The following is a 16,829-nucleotide window of genomic DNA, read 5'->3' as shown; positions in this document are numbered from 1 at the left end:
ACCCAGGTCTTCGGCGTGACGAGCGAACGCTTTAACCACTAGGCTACCCGACCGCCCGTAACTTGTTTAGATGTTAGACTTTAGTGACTTCATGAACATGAACAGACTTCTTTATATATCTGGAATATTGTTGAGTGCGGCGTCAACCAGTACTTGCTGTATCGCCTCAATGCTGTACGACAGGCAGGGTAACAAAAGTACAATCTTTTAACCACTAATGGTATGACGCGGCAGGGGATCGAACTACCGACTTTCCGCAGTCCAGGCAGACGCTCTATCCACTATACACAATAGTAAAAGCTGATGCACTTATTTACGCTCCAGGACCACAATAAATAATTCGTTCCTTTATTTTCTGACCACCCGAAAAGATCCGGGTTGGTATTGGCCTTCACCAATCCATGCATGTCGTAGGAGGCGGCTAACGGGTTCAGGTGGTCCGGTGATATTAGGTTCGAATCCCCGATAACCGAACACAATGACCGTTAGTCTATTAACACAAAGGCTCGATGTTCATGATGTCAGTCGGGGGCACGGGTGGCCCAGTCGTCTAAGGCGCCGCGATTCGCTGTGCACAGTTGCGTCCCTTGGGACAAACCTATGATTGTGGGTTCGAATCCCGGTTCGCCCCAATTATGTTTCTAGGTTTGTCAGCACCATACCCGAGCTCATGGGTTTCACAGAAGTGTTAAACGTCTGAGACCTGCATCACTTCGGGCTTTCCTCCCACATTAAGCTGACACGCCGTGATATAACTGGAATACTGCGGCGTAAACCCAACTCACTCACTCACTCATGATGTCAGTCACTGGAATGTCTGACCCAGAAGCGATTATTTACAGACCCCTGTCATATAGCTGGGATATTGTTGAAAGTAACGTAACAGTAACTCTGGCTGTGTGGTTCGAATCCCGGACGGGACTCAACCCCAAAAAGTGCGAGAATCTATACTATACTCAGAAAGTGTTATCCCAAATATAACATTTGTTACATTTGACCATTTTCTAAATGGCATTGTGTGTTTTCCTAGTTTTCGGTCACTGGAACCGTGCCAATTTACACTTGTCAGAGGGGTACACAAAGTACGTGATCTAGACTACAGGTTGTCGGACTTGTCGGATTGGTTACGTTTAACAACAAACAAACACAATTTTCTGTCGGTAGAATGCATATAACTGACAACCGAAAACGGTGAGGTGAAGTGAAATTGGGTTTAACGTCGCGTCAAAGATAATTGCACTTATATAGCGACGTGTGTGTGTGTGTGTGTGTGTGTGTGTGTGTGTGTCTGCTTGTAGCAGTCCGTACTGATGCCGATTTATAGTGTTAGCACACAGAGATACCATGCCGCAGTTTAACATGAATACCCCACTCAGACACAGTATACTGACTCCGAGCCGACCAGTCCTTGTTTTAGCCCCTTAATACCGAGCGCCGGACAGGGTAACAACAAGTACCATCTTTTAACGTCCTTTGATATGACGCGACCGGGGATCGAACCCTCGACCTTCCGCTCTCCGGGCGGACGCTCTACCACAAAACCACGGAGGCGGTCCACACTTAAAACACTAAGATACGTTGTTAATTTGTAAAGACAGAACAACTACAGTAGAAACATAAGTGAGTGAGTGATTATTGTTTTACGACGCAATCAGCGATGTTCCATGTATTTACCCTGGCCCAGGCACACCAGTGGCTCATAGCATGGTTTACTGTCCACGTCGTCGAGGGACGGTGACACAATCAAGCAGATCACAAATGTTTAATTCCACACAATTCTTATTTTTGTGGGCTCTTACGATCATTGTGGGGATCTATTCTGACCCCGAAATCCTTGGAAAGATTAGATTTGCCTGTATATAAGAGTAAATGTATTAAATGCTCACAGTGACAGTGCCCCGACAAAGACATACTTTCATTAGGTTTGAGATACTGTTGATACCGCTGTCACACTATTAACAAATAAATCAACAATACGGAGTTTACCAGCATGTGATAATTATTGCCATGGAATCATATTTTTCATCAAAGTCAAGCTGGTGTCACTGTTGTATCCGTAAAGTCTAAGTGAAATACCTTCACGCTTTCTCATAAAGTTACATGGAGCTACGATCCTGATCCAGTCGTAAACGTTCTTGTTATGGTCATATATATACATGGGGTTTAACGGCGCGATCAAGATTATTATCCCCCGCCACGAAGCGGAAGGGGGATATAGGAATGCGTCTTTCCGTCCTTCCGTCCGTCACATTTCGTTTCCGGAAATGAACCCAAAAACCATGAGAGATATCTTCACCAAACGTGACACTTAGTTAGGTCTAGTGGTGAACTGGCGCCTTTTGATAGTTTGGGATTTTTGAAAAAAAATATTTTTCGAGTTTCCATGGCAACGACTTTGACTTAGACTGAAAAATGGCGGTAGTCGTCGATTCCGGAGCAGATCTTGAAAACCGTACAATATTTCGTCACCAAACGTGGCACATAGATAGGTCTAGTTGTGAACTGGTGCCTTTAGATAGTTTGGGATTTTTGAAAAAAATATTTTTCGTGTTTCCATGGCAACGACTTTGACTTAGACTGAAAATGGCGGTAGTCCTCGTTTCCGGAGAAGATCTTGAAAACCGTACTTCATCAAACTTGGCACATAATGTCATCTCACAGTATTGAATACATTTCCTTTCTTGTCGGTAAGTTCTGCATTGCTTAAGTGTATGTTCATCCAAAAGTGTCATGGACACAGTTGTTGCATTCACTGACTAACTTCATACAGAAACACAACTCATTACAAATAAAACAGTGTAACTGATCTTTAACCTACTAAACTGTATAAACAATATATATTCTTGTCAACCATACTCTGTACTTCACTTGCTTGATAATGGTGTTAGAACCTACACCGAAACCATCGCTCCGAATTGTAATAAAGAAGTTGTTCGTCCATATGTCTCATCCTTACTCATTACAAATTCAGTTACATATTCTATCATAAACTGCAGATGGAAAAACAACACCAGTAATAACCTTTAGTTAGTGTTGCAATTAGGCCATTTACAAAAAGGCCCAGTGAACATAGTTCACAGGAGCTAATGCATTGCACACACCCGACATGTCATACTGGCGGGGGATGTGAGTATTTCATGCTTGTTTAAATTTGTTACAGAAAAATATATTATTTAATTTGACGTTATGAGAAACTTTCAGTTGGAATGGTTAGTGTGCTGAGTTCAATGTTCATTTTCATAGTGCTAATATTTGCGTTACCCTACTGTATTTCCTTTGTATATCGAGCCTTTATATATAAAACCCCTTCCTACCTTGATTTTTTTTAAAATTGATAGCCAGGGCTAAGGAGCAAATTAACCTTATTTACATGCCAATGCGATATCTGAATTTCCAATGTTACAAAATGTATCCAGTTCTGCAAAGTTGTACTTAACCATGATGATACTTGCACTTTATAAGCTGAATCTGAGGGTAATGTTTTTTAATTGAGCTACGCTCTATAATAAGGGCTGGGTGAACAATAGCCAGGGCCGTGAATGTGTCTGACTAGCTGAGAGCTCTGTTGGGACCCAATTAACATGCAAGACAGTAACATACTGACTAGGCTACTGTTGAACCTCATCACTCATGTCAGCTACAGGCAATGATTTCTCCCCACTGCATTTGAATACCATACATTTTACCAAACTCAGCTAATCCCTATCCCTTCCTGTCACAGATGTGAACAGAATAAGGGTAGGATTGCTAATTCTATTTAAGAGCCAACCTCTAATTGGCTGCTTTTCACTACTGTATAACCATGTTCCCTTGGGATTCTTCAAAGCCGGGGACATTACCATGGTTACAAATAGAACTAGAAGTCACCTCATTGAAAATCAACATGAGGATGTAGAATAGAAAAGTGCATTCCATGCATATCTGCTTTGGTCTGTCATCTTTAACATGTTCAACACAATCTTCTTTCTTGCATTAGGTCTTGATGCTGCTGGAAAAACAACCATTCTGTACGTCCTAGCGCAAGGAGAAGTGGTGACAACCATTCTTACAATTGGTATGTCTGTATGTTTGGATATGTGTTTTGTGCCCCGACCTAAAAGGGCGGGGGTATATTGTTATATCAAGGAATTTCTTCACTCCTTCTGAGGACATTTTTGTGTGTGACCTATAACCATGATAACTTGAAAACTACTTCATAAATGTTTTTCAATTTTGGTGAACACTTTTTATACCTATAGGAGAGGTGCAGCTTTTAATTCATTTTTTTACTTGCACATTTATGTGATCCATAACTAGAAAACTGCAGCATGGATTTTTTTCAAATTTAGTTATCAGTTTCCATACTAATAGAAGAGATGCAGTGCAAAGTTTGATTTTGATATGTGTATTTTCTGAAAAAAATATGATTCTTTACCAGTGTTTGCATGTTTTGAAATTAAAATATTTTCTTTACTTTTACATTTATGCAAGCTATAACTTAAAAAATACTTCATGGATTCTTTTCAATTGGGGATACAGTTTCTATGCCAATAGGAGAGGTGCAGTGCAAAGTTTGATTTCATGTTTTGAACTCAGAAATATGTTGGAATCGAAGTCGAGGGTATTAGCGAGCCCTGCTCAGTTTTTGTCTTGTTTGTTTAGTATTTTGATAGGTAAGTAGCAGCAGAGATATTAATTAACTCAACTTTTAACTTGACTTTTGTCTCAGAATATCAACACTCTAACAGTAGGCAAGTACAAGGCTGTTTATTGTGTAAATATAATCATGATAATGCTATGTAGATGACTTTGGTTATGTTGGAGAGTGAGTTTGGTTTAATCATGTTAATGTTTGGTGTTTAATGCCACATTCGGATATATTCTATCTATATGACGGTGGTCTGTAAATCATCCAGCCTGGACCTGACAATCCAGTGATTGATACTATGAGCATCGATCCACGCAATTGGGACATGATAAAATGCAGCAACCAAGTCAGCGAGTCTGATTACCCAGTCCCTTCAGTCGCCTCTTACAACAAGCATGGGTTTCTGAAGACCAATTCGAATCTTCACGGGTCATGATGACTCTGGGTCAGAAAAGCAGATCCTAACAGAGCATCTACACAGCATGTTCTATTGTGACGCCCATGTTATCTTGTACATATTGTATGTTGACATGATCAGTGATGATAGGTATTAGTGCTATTTATTGCATGTCATGTAAGAACCCATGACATAACCATGCAAATTTATAAGCTGTGTTTTATTTCAGGTTTTAATGTGGAGCATTTTACACATAAGAATATCAGTATAGCAGCGTGGGATGTTGGCGGGAGGGACAAAGCTGTAAGTAGTTTTAATAACATCGCTCTGGACAATTGTCAAACACGTTTACCATGTAAAAAGTTTGCTTTTCAGGAATGTGTAGATTGTTGAATGAATTAGGTTTTCACTGTAATCCATTTTGACAAGGCAGTTGTTTGTTTCATTGCCTAAAGTGAAAGACTTGATGGTTTCACTGTCAAGGTTACTGATTTCTGATAGGGCTGGGACGAGTCCAGATTTACTACCTAGGTACCCAACCCCCTATTACCAATCCCTACCCGGGTACCTTCTGCAGGTTTCAAGAGTTGGGAACAAAATGTCTGATTGGGAATTGTTTTTACTGCAGCCCTGGCCAAAACTATTTAGATACTTTCCTGTTCGCAAAACTGTCCAGATTTACAGTGTCAAGTATAGGGGTGCCACGATAAATCAAAATATCGATAAATTGCTATTGGTAAGGACTTAAAGTCAATAAATCGATTGTTAAATCAGTTTCCGATCAATTGTATCGATTTCAGTTAGGAATATTGATAGTTTTGATTGTACATGCAATGCTGTTCAATTGTTTTCCCTTTTGATTATGAGTGCTAGTAATTTACACATGATAATGTTGAAGTTTCTTTTTCTTAAATTATTAGGGTAAAGAAAAACCAAATCATTCATATCTCAAACTTTACTTTTTATTTGTTGTTATGGTTATCACATTCAAAGGAAACTACAGTTCCAAGGTTTAATTCAACTCTTAAATCCATCTAGAATGATACACTGAAAACTATCAATATTGCTTGCAATATCAATAGTTATCGCAATAGTTTCTTTCAATATCAATAGTAGGGGGCACGGGTGGCCCAGTCGTCTAAGGCGCCGCGATTCACTGTGCAGAGTTGCGTCCCTTGGGCACGCCAGAAACCTGTGATTGTGGGTTCGAATCCCGGTTTGCCCCAATTATGTTTCTAGGCTTGTCAGCACCATACCCGTGCTCGTGGGTTTCACCGAAGTGGTAAATGTCTGAGACCTGCATCACTTCGGGCTTTCCTCTCACATTAAGCTGACACGCCGTGATATAACTGGAATACTGTTAAAAGCGGCGTTAAACCCAACTCACTTACTCACTCAATATCAATAGTTATCGCAATAGTGATTTCCAGACCAATATTCACCCCTAATCAAGTATGGTCCTTGTCTGAAGATACCAAAGAAGCAGTTGTTTGTTCAATCCTCCTCATTTCCTCTTTTCCAGCGGAGTTTGTAGCGACACTACTTCCCAGGAGCATCAGCACTCATGTTCAGGACAGGCTTGAAGAGATGGCTGATGAGGTGAGGAGATTGGTGATGGACCCAGAGCTGGGAGAGACTGTGATTCTGCTCCCGGCCAACAAGCAGGACAAGGGCTCGGCCATGAGTGTGGAGGAAATCAAGGAAAAAATGAACTACAACGAATTATGTGAGCAAAGACATTCTGGGAAAAGTGAGTCTGTTTTAGTTTTATTCAAGATCTGCTGGCAATGTCAGCTTAGCTTATGTCATGGGTTTCTGTTGGTTGTGATATGAACAGAATGAGCTGATGTCATGGGTCTGTCTGTCCATTGTCATATAATGAGCTTATGTCATTGGTCTAAGCCTGAAGGTTATCTTACAAGCAATGTGGGGTGATGTCATGGATCTAAGTCTGAAGGTTATTTTACGAGCAGTATGAGCTTATGTCATTGGTCTAAGCCGGAGGGTTATCTTACAAGCAGTGTGGGGTGATGTCATGGGTCTAAGTCTGATTGTTATCTTACAAGCAGTATGAGCTGATGTCAGGGATCTAAGTCTGTTCGTTGTCATAGAAGCAGTATGAGCTTACATCAGGGATCCAAGCCTGATGGTTATCTTACAAGCAGTATGAGCTTATGTCAGGGATCTAAGTCTGTTCGTTGTCATAGAAGCAATATGAGCTTACATCGGGGATCCAAGCCTGATGGTTATCTTACAAGCAGTTTGAGCTTATGTCAGGGATCTAAGTCTGTTCGTTGTCATAGAAGCAGTATGAGCTTACATCAGGGATCCAAGCCTGATGGTTATCTTACAAGCAGTATGAGCTTATGTCAGGGATCTAAGTCTGTTCGTTGTCATAAAAGCAGTATGAGCTTACATCAGGGATCCAAGCCTGATGGTTATCTTACAAGCAGTATGAGCTTATGTCAGGGATCTAAGTCTGTTCGTTGTCATAGAAGCAGTATGAGCTTACATCATGGGTCTAAGCCTGATGGTTATCTTACAAGCAGTGTGGGGTGATGTCATGGGTCTAAGCCTGATAGTTATCTTACAAGCAGTGTGGGGTGATGTCATGGGTCTAAGCCTTATGGTTATCTTACAAACAGTGTGGGGTGATGTCATGGGTCTAAGCCTGATGGTTATCTTACAAGCAGTGTGGGGTGATGTCATGGGTCTAAGCCTTATGGTTATCTTACAAGCAGTGTGGGGTGATGTCATGGGTCTAAGTCTGATTGTTATCTTACAAGCAGTATGAGCTGATGTCAGGGATCTAAGTCTGTTCGTTGTCATAGAAGCAGTATGAGCTTACATCAGGGATCCAAGCCTGATGGTTATCTTACAAGCAGTATGAGCTTATGTCAGGGATCTAAGTCTGTTCGTTGTCATAGAAGCAATATGAGCTTACATCGGGGATCCAAGCCTGATGGTTATCTTACAAGCAGTTTGAGCTTATGTCAGGGATCTAAGTCTGTTCGTTGTCATAGAAGCAGTATGAGCTTACATCAGGGATCCAAGCCTGATGGTTATCTTACAAGCAGTATGAGCTTATGTCAGGGATCTAAGTCTGTTCGTTGTCATAAAAGCAGTATGAGCTTACATCAGGGATCCAAGCCTGATGGTTATCTTACAAGCAGTATGAGCTTATGTCAGGGATCTAAGTCTGTTCGTTGTCATAGAAGCAGTATGAGCTTACATCATGGGTCTAAGCCTGATGGTTATCTTACAAGCAGTGTGGGGTGATGTCATGGGTCTAAGCCTGATAGTTATCTTACAAGCAGTGTGGGGTGATGTCATGGGTCTAAGCCTTATGGTTATCTTACAAACAGTGTGGGGTGATGTCATGGGTCTAAGCCTGATGGTTATCTTACAAGCAGTGTGGGGTGATGTCATGGGTCTAAGCCTTATGGTTATCTTACAAGCAGTGTGGGGTGATGTCATGGGTCTAAGCCTTATGGTTATCTTACAAGCAGTGTGGGGTGATGTCATGGGTCTAAGCCTTATGGTTATCTTACAAGCATTGTGGGGTGATGTCATGGGTCTAAGCCTTATGGCTACTTACAAGCATTGTGGGGTGATGTCATGGGTCTAAGCCTTATGGCTACTTACAAGCAGTGTGGGGTGATGTCATGGGTCTAAGCCTTATGGTTATCTTACAAGCAGTGTGGGGTGATGTCATGGGTCTAAGCCTGATGGTTATCTTACAAGCAGTGTGGGGTGATGTCATTGGTCTAAGCCTTATGGTATCTTACAAGCAGTATGAGCCTATGTCATGGCTCTGAGCCTCATGGTTATCTTGCAGTGCGGGGTGATGTCATTGGTCTAAGCCTTATGGTATCTTACAAGCAGCATGAGCCTATGTCATGGCTCTAAGCCTCATGGTTTTCTTGCAGTGAGGGATGATGTCATGGGTCTAAGCCTGATGGTTATCTTACAAGCAGTGTGGGGTAATGTCTAAGTCTGTTAGTTGTGATACAAGCAGTATGATGTCATGGGCCATGAATGAAAACGGCGCCAGTGTTCTGTTTACTATGACTTTGCTGCATTGAGACCTTGTTAGCTGACATCATAGCTCTGAGACGTCTTCATTAGAATGTCGCCTTAATATTAGAAATTGGGGGAAGTATGTATTAAATGCACACATGTTCATCGCTTTGATTAAACATGTGCACACTAACTGAGAAATTAAGTTTTACTCATATGCTGTCAAAATGTCAACGGTGAGTGTTTGCTCTACGTGTCTCCATAGTAAATTGTGAATTTGGAGTGAATTTTCTACCCTGGTGACCCAAGGGAGACAAGCTTTTGGCACTGTGAACCTATTCTTCCCCAGAATCTAGGGTGGTCATTGATTTGAAATATTAGTATTGACATAAAAGTATAACGATATAGCAATTAATAAAAAAGTTATATTTTGGATGTGTATATATAAAAATTATCTACATGTATGTAGATCTGGAATTAGTCAATGTAGTGCTAAATATGATCTACCCTGAGCCGTTAAATGTTTAAAATTGAATATTCTGCCTTCTTAGTGTCCATTTTGTCTCTTGTACAATGTGCAAGTATCCACGGGTACTTGGGGCCCTAGAAATCTAACTGGAATAACCATTATTAAGAGGCAAACATACTGCTTCTGTCCTAAATGCTTATGACAAATAGTGATCATGACAACAATGACAATTATGTCCATGCTGACTGAATGTCATATTTTGGTCTATATTGACGGAAAAGTGACATTTCTCTTTCAGAAATGAACATATTTGGATGTTCAGCAGTGACGCCTGAGGGTCAAGGTGACGTGCTTAAGGCACTGGATTGGCTGAGTGAAGAATTGGTGCCAAAGTCTGGCTACTGGTTCCAGTCCTGGTATTCATCTGAAACTGGGAAAACGAAGGACAAAACTGATAAGGCTCCATCCCAGGATGGCTCAGATAGTGACAAGAAACCCTGGACATTCTCATCTTATGTGAAGGGGACGGTTACAACTTTCAAAAGCTTGCTGCCAAGATTGTGGTAGATCTTCATTTGATAAAGAACTTTCTGTGATATGACTCTGGGTATTCCAGTTTAGAATTGAAACCTACGCTAGTCGTAAGAAGTGATTAAATGAACTGATTGCTCAGACTCGGTGACTTGATTGATAGCGTGTCAGTGTGTTCCCGATGGTGTGAATTGTTTCTCATCATGTCAATCACGGGTTTGTCTGGCCTAGACCACTGACATTATTGTTCTGCAAGTGGGGTTGAGTGATGTGTAAACTATGGTTAAAGGAATAAGATTTTGTGATGTATATTTTATGTGCATTTCAGTTACTTTTACTGTCTTCAGTAGTGATACGTAAATATCAATCGGCCAACCTCGCCCCTTTCCTGAACGGCAAAGAAAGGTCTATTTTCAGCAGAGTGACCTAAACATCACTAGGCATAGCTTATTAATGTATATTAGCATGCCATCAAGCAAGACATATACGTTTGTCATACACCTTTTCGTTTATTAGAGCTATGCCAGTAGAAGCCGGAGCACCTACCATAACCAAACGAAAAACCTATCAGTGTCATGTGGGTCAAATTCTGAAAGAAGGCCCAATATACTTCATTGCATATAATTTCCTTGCTGTGTCCAACTGTGATATTGTTTGATGTTTATGGATACAATTGTATTTGGATATTGATTGAACATTTGTTGCTGTTGTTGAATATCATATTTTATATCAGGGTGTTTTATGAGATGAAAACTATAACCATGTAATAAAAGAATATGTTTTATGCACTGTCTTGCAGTTGTGACTAAGTCTGACTAAATCTTGTGTGCCAGAAAAAGGAGTGTTACTGGATCGAGTTCCTGTCATTTACCCATCAGATGACAGAATATATACTACTCAAAAGAAATTAGAGAACACCTGATTCTTTCCAATTTGTAGTTAATCTGCCATGGGTGTTCTTTAACTTCAATTGAGTATATTTGTAATTACCAAAGTGTCTGTGTGTATTTTTCTCCTAATGGGGGATTTTTTTTCTTCTAAAAAACAAATCAGGCCCCTTTTTTTAACTCATTTCATTTTACCTATGCCATGGTTTGTAGGAAACATAAAGTGACCTTTTCTTGTGGGCAATATTTTGTCCCAATAATACAGTTCATTATTATACCCGCCACGAAGTGGGAGGGCGATACAGGAATTGGGTCTGTCTGTCCGTCTGTCCATCCGTCACGTTTCATTTCCGAAGCATTACTCAGAAGCATTAAATATTATATTATGAAACTTTGCATATGTATTAAACACATGCTGAACTGGTGCCTTTTGATGTTTTGGAGTTTCTATAAATAATAACCATGTTTTCTTGTTTCTATATAGCTTAAACAATTGAGCACCTGTTTATGTTTGAGCTATTAAACATTGAAAACAATTTGATCTCAAACTAACGACCCTTTTAACCCACACCGCGCGCACGTACGCACACATGCACCCAACAAGCTCCTTATAGTTATACCGAGATGGTTGACGGCCTCCGTGGTCTAGTGGTAGAGCGTCAGCCCAGCGAGAGGAAGGTCGGGGGTTCGATATGGGTCGCCTCATACCAAAAGATATTAAAAGATGGTACTTGTTGTTACCCAGTGTTGCGCTCGAAAATAAGGAGCGGTATACTGTCTCTGCATGAGTGGGGTATTCATGTTAAACTGCCGCATGGTATTTCAGTGGGTTAGCACTATAACATTGACATTTGTCGGGACTAGTACTAGCGCATGCACGCCCGCACGCACGCAGCTATAGAGACAACTTACGTTCACAGAGCTCAAACGTAGGTGTCATTCGCTGAACAAACTCCTTCCCAGTGCGTGATACCTTCGTTACACTCTCGGTAGTATAGACAGTAGACTGGTTCCCGTTCCCGTTAGTTCCTACGACAGACTGGAAAGCAGAGCAAGAGCAGCGACACCAAACGAAGGATCCGTGAACGGAAAGAGCTCCGTCAAGTTCCTTCCCAGCGCGTGACACCTTTGTTACTTACGGGCTCTTGCTGTGAGGAGCTTGAGGGCTCCTCCAAGCTCTTTCCCAGCGCGTGACACCTTCGTTACACTCACCGTAACATCGCTGCCACCAGTCAAAACTCCCCACTGTGAATAGGTGGCCCCAACCATGCTTGGAGTTGAACTCGCACCCGAATGACCGTTATGTTTACTTAAGAATTGACCTTCACTTTGTGTGAGTTCATTGGAGTATGAACCTTCAATCAATGAGGGCCAAACTGTATGAACGTCGGAGCTTGCGACGACGTTCATACAATGTTTGGCCCTGACTCTATGAAGGTTCATACTCCAATGAACTCACACAAAGTGAAAGTCAATTCTTATAATTTTTTCATCAATATTTCTTACCTCAATGGATGTAGGCCAAAATCTAAACACAATTTTATTTAGTACGTGTGACTTCATGTCATATTGCGGAATAAAATAGTTCCTCAAAAAGAGAGGTGATATGAGCGTATGGATGCTACGCAAGCTCTGACGTTCATACAGTTTCGCCCTCACTCTATGAAGGTTCATACTCCAATGAACTCACACAAAGTGAAGGTCAATTCTTAAGTGAACGTCGATTTCGCGGACATGTGACCGACCTCTCGTCCAATGGAAAAGCCGTATATCGTGTAAACTTCAAATAAAAATATTATAAACAAGTGACGACTGTCGTGACGCCGAATACACTAGTAGCTTATCCCTGCTAAATTACTTTTTTCGATTGTCAATTTGAATTTCTGTTTAATTAAAACATTCGTGTTGGTGATATAGTAAGAATGTAAGGGAGAAGTTGGTTGATTTTCCGTTAGTCTGCAATCTCGAAGCAATCTGATTATTAAAACAACAAAGTAAATTCATCTGGAAAATATGGTCAGTCGTAAACCTTTTCAAAATGAAATATGATGGCATCCCCAAAGACATAAACAAAAGTATCAACGTTCCTACATTTGGGGTTAGAGGGCAAATTTCAAGATTCTTGTAATGGCCGCGCCCACACTAGTGGCAGCGATCACTTTTATCCACTGAAAATAGCACCCAGTACCCACTCTATGATGATTCTGTCCCCTCTGCCCCCGATAGTTTAAACCATCCCATCTCTGAACAAGAAGTGTTATCCCACATCAAAAATCTACCTAACAACAAATCCCCTGGTCCAGATGGCATACCAAATGAATTTATTAAATCCTGCAGTAACCTTCTTGCACCTATTCTCACCAAGATTTTTAATCAAATATTCTTTACTGGATCCTTCCCATCTTCATGGGGTAAGAGAATAATCTGTCCATTACATAAATCTGGTGATAAATCAAATACAGACAACTACAGAGGAATATCTCTTATAGATACAGTATGCAAGGTTTTTACATCTACCCTAAACAGCAGATTACAGCAATGGTGTGACACCAATAACATCCTCAGTGAAGCTTAGGCTGGTTTTAGAACTGACTATTCTATTATTGACCATATTTTTACATTACAAGCTATTACAACAAAATATTCTGGCAAAAAGAAGGGAAGATTTTATTGCCTCTTTATTGATTTTTCGAAAGCTTTCGACACTGTAAAACATGATGTTCTGAGAGATTCAATAAAGAAAGTAGGTATATCGGGTCCCATTAATAATGTCCTAGTTTCCATGTACAGTGTTTTATCAGCCTGTGTAAGATCAGCCAAAGGTTTATCTCAAGTGTTTCCATGTAAGGTAGGTACTCACCAAGGCTGTGTCTTAAGCCCACAAATGTTCTTAATTTGTATTAATAATTTGTCAAACAAATTTGAGGAATTAGGTGGTAAAGGTATACATACTTCTCCTGATATAGATAATTTATGTGCTCTTCTTTTTGCTGATGATGTTTCTGCTCTCTCAGATAGTAGTACCCAGCTTCAAAAGAAAATTAATGCCTTGGAAATATTTTGTAATAAAACAGGCATGCAAATTAACTTAAAAAAACAAAAGTAATTGTATTTAGGCAAGGTGGCCATCTTCGCAGTTATGAAAAGTGGTTTTATCATGGTGAACCTATTGAAACTGTTTCAAGTTATAGATATCTTGGCTTAATGTTTACAACTAAGCTTGTATGGAGTAAGGCACAAACTACTCTAGCAGCCCAAGCCACCAAAGCAATTTTAGCAATTTACTCTTTTCAAAGGAAATTTGGGAATATTACTTGTACAGATCTGTTTAAGGTTTTTGACTCTATGGTCACCCCCACCTGAACCTATGGCTCTGAAATTTGGGGTACTCGCTATTGTAAAAAAATCAAATCTGTCCAAATCGCCACTTGTAAGCATTATCTAAAAGTAAACAAATCAACCTGCTCAAATATGGTTTTAGAGGAATGTGGGAGGTTTCCTTTACAACTCACTTACATGACTAAAGTAATTTAATATTGGTGAAGGCTCCTACATCTTCAACCCCACAGATTACCTTCTAAATGCTATTTAATGCTTAAATCTTTAGATGATGTTGGGCGGGTAACTTGGGCGACTAAAGTTAGAAATATTTTATTCCAATTTGGGTTTGGTTTTGTATGGCTCAATCAAGAGGTGGGCGACTCTAAAGCTTTTATTCTCCATTTTAAGCAAAGGCTCAAAGATAATTTACAGCAATTCTGGAGTGCTTCTGTAAACTCTTCTTCAAACTGTGATCTTTATAAGCATTTTAAATCCATGTTAAATGTTGAAAGGTACTTGTCATGTCCACTCCCTACCCATTTAAGAATTGTTTTTACTAAATTCAGAGGTTCAAATTTTAAAAAAGCTTTAGAAACTGGCAGATATAGTAAAACAGACCGTTCACTCAGATTTTGTAACTATTGTAGTAGTAAGGGAGTTAATGTCATTGAGGATGAATTTCATGTACTCTTTAATTGTAATTTATATTCTGCCCTAAGACAAAAATACCTTGTTAATCTTCCTATGCCTACTCATTACAGTAATTCTCATGTAATAAATATTCTTAGTAATTATTATGAGCAAACATTATTTCTAGTTTGTAAGTTCTTATACTATGCTCACAAAATAATTAATGATAAATTCTGTGCCCTGTAAATGTCATGCTCACATGTCTGTATTTTGGGCCATTGGCCTTTTACTGAATAAACATGTCTGTCTGTCTGTCTGTCTGTCTGTCTGTCGATCTTACCAAGAGTGTAACGAAGGTGTCATGCGCTGGGAAGGAGCTTGGTAAAGAGACAAGTCTATTGAAGTGCCAGACAAAGGCACGCGGGCTAGTTAAAAATAAGCAACACGCTAAATTACCGGCATGTATACTGTTCACTGTGGCATTGGATATATACTCTCACTCGGCAGCCCATTTTATAATTTGTCTGTTGGAGACTCATTGATTTACAGACTGCTGGCATAAAATTACTATGTCTGGCGTAAATGATAACCTCACGAGCCCACTCACGAGCCCACTCGTATAGACAGACAGACTTTATTCAGTATTTTAGGCCCAAAGCCAATAATAAAAAGAAGACGGAAAATAATTAATGATATTTACATTCTGAACAAACGGCTGGAATGCAGTACACTTTGTTCCAGGTATATATGATCTGCTTCTGATCTTTAGTCCTTGACAAAGGTATTTAATCAAACATTTAATAATATGGATATTGTCGATGAAGAGTATATTCTGACTATGCTGAGTGTCATCCAACTGATTGTCGCTACACCCACCATTTTCGAGTGTTTTACGTCAATCAGCAAATACAGCTTATCCACAACGGCCTGTCAGCTCAATGTAGGAGGAAAGCCCGAAGCAGTGCAGGTCTTACACGTTTACCACTTTGGTGAAACCCAAGAGCACGGGTACCGTGCTGATAAACCCAGAAACCTAATCGGGTCGAACCGGGATTCGAACACACAAACCACAGGGTTTTTGGCGTGCCCAAGGGACACAACATTGCACAGCGAATTGCAGCGCCTTAGACGACTGGGCCACCCGTGCCCCCATGAAAGTAAAAATCTGGCCAGGCTAACGAGGGTCCAGTTGCTTAAACCGATCTTAGCGATACGACAAGTATAAGTCTATGTTAGAGTATGGGAGTTACCATCGTCGTAGCACTAAGATCGCTTTGTGCATGTGTACCCAGAGGTTGAAAGAATGGGCATCAACCTACACCTTCGTGGCACGATGGCACACGGCCAGGTCACACCATCCGATCCCTTTGTTCCACATCTTGCGACAAGAACTGGCTACTATAGGGATATTTCATCCCCACAATCCCAAAGGAGAATCATGCAGGGATTCTGTGATGACTGCTTCTTGTGTAAGACTTGCATGATTTGTTTACGGTGCGTGGGCCTTTGACACAGAACGCACAAAAACACTGTTATCGTTTTCCATGTGCAGATATGACCTGAAACACACTGCACATCTACAAATTCTTTATTAAACGGATTTACCTTGGGATATTTCAAAAATATATTTTTTATTGTTTAATCAAGCATCGGATAAATTATAGAACTTTTTTGTATTTATTGAGAATTACCTAATTCATTGCGGTATTACTCGTGGTATTTGTTTTTGTTGTTTAACACTGCACTCCACAATATTCCAGCTGTATGACGGTTATTATTTAAAGCACATGATGAGTATTATGTTCGATTTCTAAATCAATGAAACGATACCCTAGTAATTGTCTGAAATGTAATATTTTGATTTATATGTATCCCCTTTATAAAGAGGTTCATGCATTTACATATCCGCGTTCAGGGAACAGTCAGCAATAGGTCGAAGACAAAGAC

General features: G+C 40.2%; 1 pseudogene; it reads left to right on the top strand.

Moving 5' to 3' along the window:
- The first annotated feature begins 3,945 nt into the window (after positions 1 to 3,945).
- Positions 3,946 to 10,080, top strand: LOC139455499 (uncharacterized; annotated as a pseudogene).
- Positions 10,081 to 16,829: the final 6,749 nt, after the last annotated feature.

This window comes from Haliotis cracherodii, unplaced genomic scaffold (assembly GCF_022045235.1).
Source record: "Haliotis cracherodii isolate W230 unplaced genomic scaffold, xgHalCrac1.p SCAF_1, whole genome shotgun sequence".
NCBI classification, from domain to species: Eukaryota; Metazoa; Mollusca; class Gastropoda; order Lepetellida; family Haliotidae; genus Haliotis; species Haliotis cracherodii.
The sequence above is the reverse complement of the archived record's forward strand: the minus strand, read 5'-3'. Positions and strand labels throughout refer to the sequence as shown.